The sequence below is a fragment of the Panthera uncia genome, chromosome D4, assembly GCF_023721935.1.
Source record: "Panthera uncia isolate 11264 chromosome D4, Puncia_PCG_1.0, whole genome shotgun sequence".
Lineage (NCBI taxonomy): Eukaryota > Metazoa > Chordata > Mammalia > Carnivora > Felidae > Panthera > Panthera uncia.
Window position 1 is genome coordinate 1,940,974 of NC_064807.1, and position 10,097 is coordinate 1,951,070.

The following is a 10,097-nucleotide window of genomic DNA, read 5'->3' on the forward strand; positions in this document are numbered from 1 at the left end:
GAATGTCCTTTGTCGTGGTTCATTCCGAAGATCATGCTTCAGGGCCGAGTATTGTGTGAATTCGTACAAAGTGCATGGACATTAAAAGATGTTTTCCAACCACAAACTACAGAGGCATCCCCAATTGTAAGGCTCCTAATTTATTTACTCGGGGGGTGGTCATTGTTAATTGCTCTTCCTGCACAGTCTGTTAATGAAACTGGCCAGATGCTGATGTTCTCATCCTTCATAATGTAGAGAAGGAGAGCCCCCAAGGCACCAGTCACACAATGGTATGTCACTGTCACCAGCCTGATGTCATCAGAACCAGGACATCAGAACAGATCATCAGAACAGGTCTGTGCTGGACACAGACCATACCCTAGGTGATGCTAGGAGATTCCTCTGGGATTCTAAACGAGCCGACAAGGGTCCATAGATCCCAGATGGCCTGCATTCACACTACCTGCTTATTTTCCATTTTAGAAAATGGGTAATTTCAGTAGGAATGTTTCAAGCTTATAGAAAAAATGAAAAAAATGCAATAGAAACCACAATAGACAACACCTAGATATAGGCAACGTTAGCATTTTGACATATTTGCTCTAGCCTAATTATAAAATAAAAACTGTTTTTAGACATTCACATGAAATACAATTCACTCGTTTGAAGTGTACAGTTTTATGGCTTTCAGCTTGTTTATAGAATTTGTAACTGTTACCACAATAAATTATAGAACGTTTCATCAGCCCCAAAAGAAACCCTGTACCCTCTCGCCGTCCCCCTGTCTTCCCATGTGGACATCAGGCCTAAGCACCCATTCATTCCTTTGTCTCTATACATTCCCACATTCTGCACTTCTGTATGAATGGGATTATATGATAATCCTTTTAGGTCTGCTTTCTTTTACGTAGAATAAGGTTTCCATGTTTCACTCGTGTTTGCACATTTTCAATAATATCCCATTGTGTGGATGTACTACTGTCTGTTAAATCCATGGATTAGTTGCCAAACATTTGGGTTGTTTCTACTTTTGGCTAATACGAATAATTCTGTGAACTTTTGTGTGGATGCATGTTTCGTTTCTCATGGCTATGTATCTAAAAGTGGAACGGCTGGATTGTTTGAAATCTCTATATTCAACCTTTTCAGAAACTGTTGGACTGTTTCCAAAGTGCCTGCACCATTTTGTATGTTTGCACTAGCAGTGTATTAGGATTCTACGTTCTCTCCACATTCTAGCCAATGCTTCCTACCATCTAGTTTGTTTGTTTTTTGTTTTTGTTTTTGTTTGTTTTTGCTAATGGTCATTCTTGTGGTTCTGAAGTGGGCTTTCAGTGTCGTTTTGGATTGCATTTCCCTGATGTTGAGCATCTTATGTGCTTACTGGCCATTTCTGTAACTTCTTTGGAGTGATATATATTTATCCTTTGCCCATTCTTCATTGGTTTATTTGTCCTTTATTATTGAGTTGTAAGAGTTCTTTATATATTCTAGATAAAATCTTTTATTCAGAGATGATTTGCAAAAATATTCTCCCATTCTGCAGGCTGTTTATTAGTTTGTCAATAGAGTTCTTTGCAGTAAAAAGGTATTTAATTTTGATGAAGTCCAATGTATGTATTTTTTCTTCTGTTGTTTGTGCCATTTTGCCAGACCTAAAAATATGTTGACTGACCCTATGTTGTGAATATTTATGCCTCTGTTTTCTACCTTTTTAAAATCATTTAACCATTTGAAGTATACAGTTCAGTAGTGTTAAGTATATTCACATTGCTGTGCAAGAGATCTCTAGAATGTTTTCATCTTCTAGTTCTGAAACTCTGTACACATTAAACACTAGTCCTCCCTCCCCCTTCCCCAGACTTGGGCAACCCACCTTTCCACTTTCTCTTTCTATGATTTTGACTACTTTAGATACTTCATATGAGTGATTAGGGAATCATACAATATTTTTTCTTTTGTGACAGGTTTATTTTAATCAGCATAATGTCCTAGAGGAAAAAGAATCTCTTGTGGTTTGTTTACCTCTCTCCTTGATTCGCCTCTTTTCCCATATGTTCATCTCTTTTCTTTCTTAAGTTCCACATATAAATGAAATAATATGGTATTGTCTTTCTCTGATTGACTTATTTTGCTCAGCATAATACATTCTAGCTCCATCCACGTTGCTGCAAATGGCAAGATTTCATTCTTTTCATGGCTGAGTAATATTCCATTGTATATTTATACTACATCTTCTTTATCCATTCATCAGTTGATGGACATTTGGGCTCTCTCCACAGCTTGGTTATTGTTGATAATGCTGATATAAATATTATGGTGTATATACCCCTTCAAATCTGCATTTCTGTACCCTTAGTTAAATACCTAGTAGTATAATTGCTGTATCATAAGGTAGTTCTATTTTTAGTTTTGAGGAACGTCCATACTGTTCTCCAGAGTGGCTGTACCAGTTTGCATTCCCACCAACAGTGCAACAGGGTTCATCTTTCTCCACATCCTCACCAACATCTGTTGTTTCTTGCGTTGTTAATTTTAGCCATTCTAACAGATGTTAGGTGGTATCTCATTGTGGTTTTGATTTGTATTTCTCTGATGATGAGTGATGTTGAGCATCTTTTCATGTGTCTGTTGGCCATCTGGATGTCTTCTTTGGAAAAGTGTCTATTCATGTCTTCTGCCCATTTCTAAACTCAGTTGTTTGTTTTTTGGGTGTTGAGTTTGACAAGTTCTTTATAGATTTTGGATACTAACCCTTTATAGATATGTTGCTTGAAAATATCTTCTCCAATTCCGTAGACTATCTTTTGTTTCCTTTGCTGTGCAGAAGGTTTTTATCTTGATGAAGTCCCAATAGTTCATGTTGGCTTTTGTTTGCCTTGACTCTGGAGACGTGTCTAGGAAGAAGTTGCTGCAGCTGAGATCAAAGAGGTTGCTGCCTATGTTGTCTTCTAGGATTTTGATTGTTTCCTGTCTCACATTTAGGTCTTTCATCAATTTTGAATTAATTTTTGTGTATGGCATAAGAAAGTGGTCCAGTTTCATTCTTCTGCATGTTGCTGTCCAGTTCTCCTAGCACCATTTTCTAAAGAGACTGTCTTTTTTTCATTGGATACTCTTTCCTACTTTGTTGAAGATTAGTTGGCCATATACTTGTGGGACCATATCTGGGTTCTCTATTTTATTCCATTGATCTATGTGTCTGCTTTTGTGCCAATACCATACTGTCTTGAGGATTACAGCATTGTAATACAGCTTAAAGTCCAGAATTGTGCTGCGTCCAGCTTTGGTTTTCATTTTCAACATTACTTTGGCTATTTGAGGTCTTTTGACCTCAAATGTCTTTGACATTTTAACAACATTTGTTCTTCCAATTCATGAGAATGGTACATTTTTCCATTTCTTTGTGTCTTCTTCAATTACTTTCATAAGCTTTCTATAGTTTTGCAGAGTATAGAACTTTTACCTCTTTGGTTAGGCTTATCTCCACGTATCTTATAGGTTTTGGTGCAATTGTAAATGAATTTGATTTGCTAGTATCTTGTTGAGAATTTTTACATTCAGTTTCATCAGGGATATTGGCCCGTAATTCTCCTTTTTAGTGAGGTCTTTGTCTGGTCTTGGAATCAAGGTAATACTGGCTTCATAGAATGAGTTGGAAGTTTTCCTTCCACTTCAATTTCTTGGAACAGTTTGAGAAGAATATGTATTAACTCTTTACATGTCTGGTAGAATTCCCCTGGGAAGCCATCTGGCCCAGAACTCTTGTTTGTTGGGAGATTTCTAATTACTGTTTCAGTTTCTTTGCTGACTATGGGTCTGTTCAAATTTTCTATTTCTTCAGTCTTGGTAGTGTGTGAGCTTCTAGGAATTTGTGCACTTCTTTCAGATTACCCAGTTTATTGGCATATAATTTTTCATAGTATTATCTTATCACTATTTGTATTTGTGATGTTGTTTGTGATATTTCCTCTTTCATTTGTTATTTTATCTATTTGGGTCCTTCTATTTTCTTTTTGATAAGTCTGGCTAGGGGTTTATCAATTTTGTTAATTCTTTCAAAGAACCAGTTCTTTGCTTTGTTGATCTGTTCTACTATTTTTCTTTGTTTCCATATAATTTATTTCTGCTCTAATCTTTATTATTTCCCTTCTTCTGCTGGCCTTAGGCCTTATTTGCTGCTCCTTTCCTAGCTCCTTTAGGTGTAACATTACCTTGTGTGTTTGGGATCTTTCTTGCTTCTTGAGATAGGCCTGAGTTTCTATATACTTTCCTCTTTGGACTGCCTTTGCTGAATCCCAAAGAGTCTAAACTGTTGTGTTTTCATTTTCATTAGCTTCCATGTATTTTTAAATTTTTTATTGAATATCCTGATTAACTCATTCATTCTTTAGTAAGATGTTCTTTAACCTCCATGTATTTGAGGGCTTTCCAAATTTTTTCTTGTGGTTGACATCAAATTTCATAGCATTGTGATTCAAAAATATGTATGGTATTTTTTAATACATTTTTTTATACTCGTTGAGGACTGATTTGTGACCCAGTATGTTCCATGTGCACTCAAAAAGAATGTTTATTCTTCTGCTTTAGATGAAATATTCTGAATATATCTGTTAGCTCCATCCAGTCCAGTGTGTTATTCAAAGCCATTGTGTTTTTTTGTTGATTTTCTGCTTAGATGATCTGTCCATTGCTTTAAGTGAGGTGTTAAATCCCCAATTATTATTGTATTATTATCAGTGAGTTTATTTATGTTTGTCATTAGTTGATTTATATATTTCTGTTCTTTCAAGCTGGGGGCATAAATATTTACAACTCTTAGATCTTCTTGATGGATAGACCCCTTAATTATGCTACAATGCCTCTCTTCATCTCTTGTTACAGTCTTTGTTTTAATGTTTAGTTTATCTGGTGCACCTGGGTTGCTCAGTTCGTTAAGTGTCCAACTGATTTCGGCTCAGGTCATGATCTGATGTTTGTGGGATTGAACCCCATGTCAGGCTCTGCATTGACAGTGTGGAGTTCTGCCTGAGATTCTCTATCTCCCTCTCTCTCTGCCCCTCCCCCAGTCTCTCTCTCTCTCTCTCTCTCCCTCTCTCTCAAAACAAACAAATAAATAAATAAATAAATAAACAAACATTTAAAGAAAAAAGTCTATTATGTCTGATATAGGTATGGCTTATATCTTTTGACATCCATTAGCATGATGGATTCTCCATCCCCTCACTTTCAATCTGCAGGTGTCTTTAGGTCTAAAACAAGTTTCTTGTAGGCAGCATATATATGAATCTTGTCTTGTTATCCATTCTAATACCTAATCTCTTTTGATCGGAGCATTTAGTTCATTTACATTCAGACTGATTATTGAAAGATATGAATTTAGTTTAATTGTGTTGCTTGTAGAGTTGGTATTTATGGTTATGTTCTCTGGTCCTTTCTAGTTTTTGTTGCTTTTGTTCTTTGTTTGCTTTCACTTTTTTCTCCACTCAAAGAATCCCCCTTAAAATTTCTTCCAGGGCTGGTTTAGTGTTCATGAACTCCTTTAGTTTTTATTTGTCTGGGAAACTCTATCTCTCCTTCTATCCTGAATGACAGCCTTGCTGGGTAAATAATTTTTGGCTGCATATTTTTCCCATTCAGCACTTTGAATATATCCTGCCACTTCTTTCTGGCCTGCCAAGTTTCTGTGGATACGTCTGCTGCAAACCTGATCTGTCTTCCCTTGTAGGTTAAGGACTTTTTTTCCCTTGCTGTTTTCAGGATTCTTTCCTTGTCTGTGTATTTTGTGAATTTGACTATGATAGGCCTTGGTGATGGTCAGTTTTTGTTGAATTTAGTGGGAGTTCTCTGTATTCTTGGATTTTGATGTCTGTGTCCTTCCCCAGATTAGGAAAGTATTCACCTATAACTTGCTCACATAAACCTCTGTCCCCTTTTCTCTTTCTTCTTCTTCTGGGACTCGTATGATGTGAATGTTATTCCTGTTTACTAAGTTGCTGAGTTCTCTACGTCTTGTATTGTGATCTTTGGCCTTTGTTTCCCTCTTCTTTCAGCTTCATGAGTTTACATGATTTGTCTTCTGTATCACTGATTCACTGCTCTACTTTGTCCTTCCTTGCTGTCATGGCCTCCATTGGAGATTGCGTCTCAGCTATAGCATATTTACTTCAGCCTGACTAGATTTTAGTTCTTTTATCTCTGCAGAAAGGGATTTTATGGCATAGTCTATGCTTTTTTTCAACCCCAGCTAGTATTCTTATAATTACGGTGTTAAATTCTAGTTCAGACATCTTATTTATATCAGTTTTGATTAAATCCCTGGTCATGAGTTCTATTGCCTGTTCTTTCTTTTCAGGCGAGTTCCTCCATCTTGTCATTTTGTCCAGAAAAAAGCAAAGAAAGAAAAGAAACGACTACACAAACAAAAAACCAAGAACTAAGCAGAAACTAAAACAAACAATAAAACTAGATCCTGGGTGTGTTTTGGTGTGCTTGATAAAAGATCAAAGGATCTAGATCCAAAAATAAAATAAAACAAAACAAAATAAAGTAAAATACAATGAAATAAAACAATAAAATAAAAATTACAAAAAGAATATATATAAATGTATATATAAAAATAAAAAATAATAATAGTAAAAAGTAAAAAAAAAATTGATAAAAATAGGCAAATAAATGAAAAACATTATAAGAAATAAAGAATAAAAGTAAGAAAGGAAGTTAGATCCTATTTCCCCTAGAGCTGAAGTTTTGCAACATTATGATCATAGACTTGATGATAGTGCACTGGTCTTCTGAGGGAGGGGCCTACTGCACTGATTCTCAGGCTAGCTTGACTGAGTGGAAATGCGCTTCTGGGGATTTGGAGGGCAAGGACTTTAAAGGGACTGGGTTAGTTAGACAAGATGTGCCCCTACTGTTCTGTAATCCACAAAAAGGATTTCAATTTCTCCAGAATTGAAAGTTACAAAGAACATCAAGAAATAATAGTTTACATGGCTGACACAGTCATATAATCAGGGAAGTAACCACTGTGTTCAGGGTGTACAGAGGAGATGCCTCATCCCAGGGGCAGCATGGCTGCGGCCTGATTGAGAGACAGGCAGATTCTGGGCAAACTTCTGTACATAATATTGACCAAGGCAAACTTGGCCAGTGATGCCAGCAAAAGGCCATCACAGTGAAGGCAGTAACTATCCACCTTCACTATCCCCAACCAGGAATGAAAGCATTGGTTGAAGAAACAGACTTGACAGTCAGTGAGACTCTGGGTCTCCCTGGGCTGAGTTCTTCCTACAAAATGTCACGTTTCTCCAAGAGCAGGGCAAGGAGTCAGCATTTTCCAAGTCACAGACTGCATATCCTGACAACAACTTTTACCAACATGCTGCTCAAGTGGCTTTGTTTGAAAGGGGTTGTTAAGCGGTGGGCCAGGATCAATGTGTTCCAGGAAGGGTTGGGGCCCTCTTGCCTGTAGGTGACATTCCAGTCGGGCAGGAGCAAGTCTACAGTAACTCAGTGGGAAGCTGGGTAGTGTCCCTGGCACTGCCATCATTCCTCAGAAGGCAGGAACACAAAGGGACACAGGCAGAGGACAGCCTCATTGAGAGCACAGACCTGGCACATGCTGTCCCTTCACCTCCACTGCCCAGGCAGCCACTGAAGGTGCCAGCTTCCTGCTTTCATAGAAACTCCTGGCAGCACACAACGGCTGAGGCCTTCTCCAGCATGGACTTTCCACAATTGGATAAAAAGAGGATGGTCCACAGAAGTCACTAAAAGTCTTGTTTTAGGGAAAACCTGCTTAACTTTTGTGAGATGTGCTTCCTAGTTAATTGGGGTTAGGATGTCCTTTCTGTTATGAAATGACATTGATGATATTTGAAAAATAAAAGATTGGCAACCTCATGAGAAGCTGTGCCTTTATCTGGATGGGGATAGTCAGGGACCATGATGAATATGTTGACTGTTGACATGGCAAGAACACAGGGTTAACCTGTCCAAGACGCTTCCCTGCAGACTGGCCTTCCTTAAAGTTTCATGGACACTGCCCATAGCCAAGCCCACAGGATCAAAGCTGGTAAGCGCTGCCTGGTGGCTCAGCCTGAGCGTCACAGCTGCAACCACAAGTTCAGAATCAGACACTGACCAGCAAGGAAGAGGCTGCTGCCTCCTCCCCCTGAGCACTTGCTAGATGGGAGGAGCTGGGCCTGGGTCCTGGGTATCAGGTGCTAGTTCTAGTCCCTACACACACAGGAGCCTCTCCTGGATCCTGGATCCTGGATCCCTTAGGATCCCCGTGTGCTGGCCCAGAGAGCAAGTGCAACAGGGGCTCACAAACTCCCACTATTCCCCTAATAAACGTGACTCCAGCAGTCTGAGATTTATATTTCAGGGCATTCCCTATGATTACTCTAACAAGAACCAAAGACTGAGAACTACTATGCAAAATTAATGTTTGAAAAGTTCACTCCAATGATATTTGAAGAATCCATATAAAGTAACTAAAATAAAAACAATTGCATTTTACTCTACTGGGTCCAAACTATAAGCTTTAAATAACATAAAAATGACAATGAGAAGAAGAAAGTCTCCAAATATTTGAAAATTAGGATGCACACTGCTCAGTAATTCACGGTTAAGACAAAGACCTTAAGGAAATTTTTTAAATACACAGAACTAAATGAAAATGCAAATACAACATATAAAATGTGGTAGGATCCAGGGGCACCTGCGTAGCTCAGTAGGTTAAGTGTCTGAGTTTTGATTTTGGCCCAGGTCATGATCTCACATTTCTTGAGATCAAGCCCTGATGATAGAACAGAGCCCACTTGGGATTCTCTCTCTCTCTCTCTCTCTCTCTCTCTCTCTCTCTTTACCCCTCCCCCACTAGCACCCTCTCTCTCTGCCCATCCCCCACTGGCTTGTGCACGTGTGTACGCTCTCCCCCCCCCCAAATAAATAACCTTTTTAAAAAATGTGGTAGAATCCAGATAAAACATTTCTAAGAAAGAAACAAATGGCACTAAATGCTCATACTAGAAAAGAAGGAAGGTCTCAAAAATCTAAGCTTCCACCGAAGGAAACCAGACAAAAATAGAAAATAAAGCCAATACACGAAGAAGAAAGGAAATAATACACTATGACTAAATGGTGTTTTTTTCTAGGAATGCAAGCCTGTTTTAATATTTAAACCATCAATGTAATCTACCATATTAAGAATCTAAAGAAGAAAACCCACATGGTCACATCAGTTAATCCAGAAAAAGCATTTGACAAAATTCAGGACACATTCATGTTAGAAACTCTCAGAAAACTTGGAATAGAAGGGCATTCCCTCAACCTAGCTACAAAAACTCTACAGATAACATCATAGTTAATGGTGAAAGAATGGATGTTTTTCCTTTAAACTCAAAAACAAGACCAGAATGCTCATTCATCTCTCCGTTTCACCTTAGTACTGTGGGTACTAGCCAGTGAAGTATGGCAAGAAAAAGAAATAAAGACAAACAGATTAGAAAGAAAGAAGTATTACTATCCATATTCGTAGATGACATCACTAGTTACATAGAAAATCCAAAGAGGGAGGAGCCAAGATGGCAGAACAGCATGGAAGTTTTTTTGCGTCTCCCATCCATGAAATACAGCCAGATCAACACTAAACCATCCTGCACACCTAGAAAACTGATTTGAGGATTAACACAACAATCTGCACAACCTGAACCACAGAATTCAGCAGGTACATGGCACGGAGAGGTGAATTGGGGGAGAGAGAAGCCACAGAGGGCAGGAAGCTGTTTTTGCTTGCAGAGAGGGTGGAGATGGGGGAGAGTATGGGAAAAGCAACCCCCCAAAAAAACAGCTGGAGAGAAAGTGGAAAAGTATAAACAGCTGTAGGAACTGAACTAAAAAGGGAGACAGGAAGAAAGGAGAGGGTTGAAATTCCATTAAGGGGCGCCTGGGTGGCGCAGTCGGTTAAGCGTCCGACTTCAGCCAGGTCACGATCTCGCGGTCTGTGAGTTCGAGCCCCGCGTCAGGCTCTGGGCTGATGGCTCGGAGCCTGGAGCCTGTTTCCGATTCTGTGTCTCCCTCTCTCTCTGCCCCTCCCCCCTGGG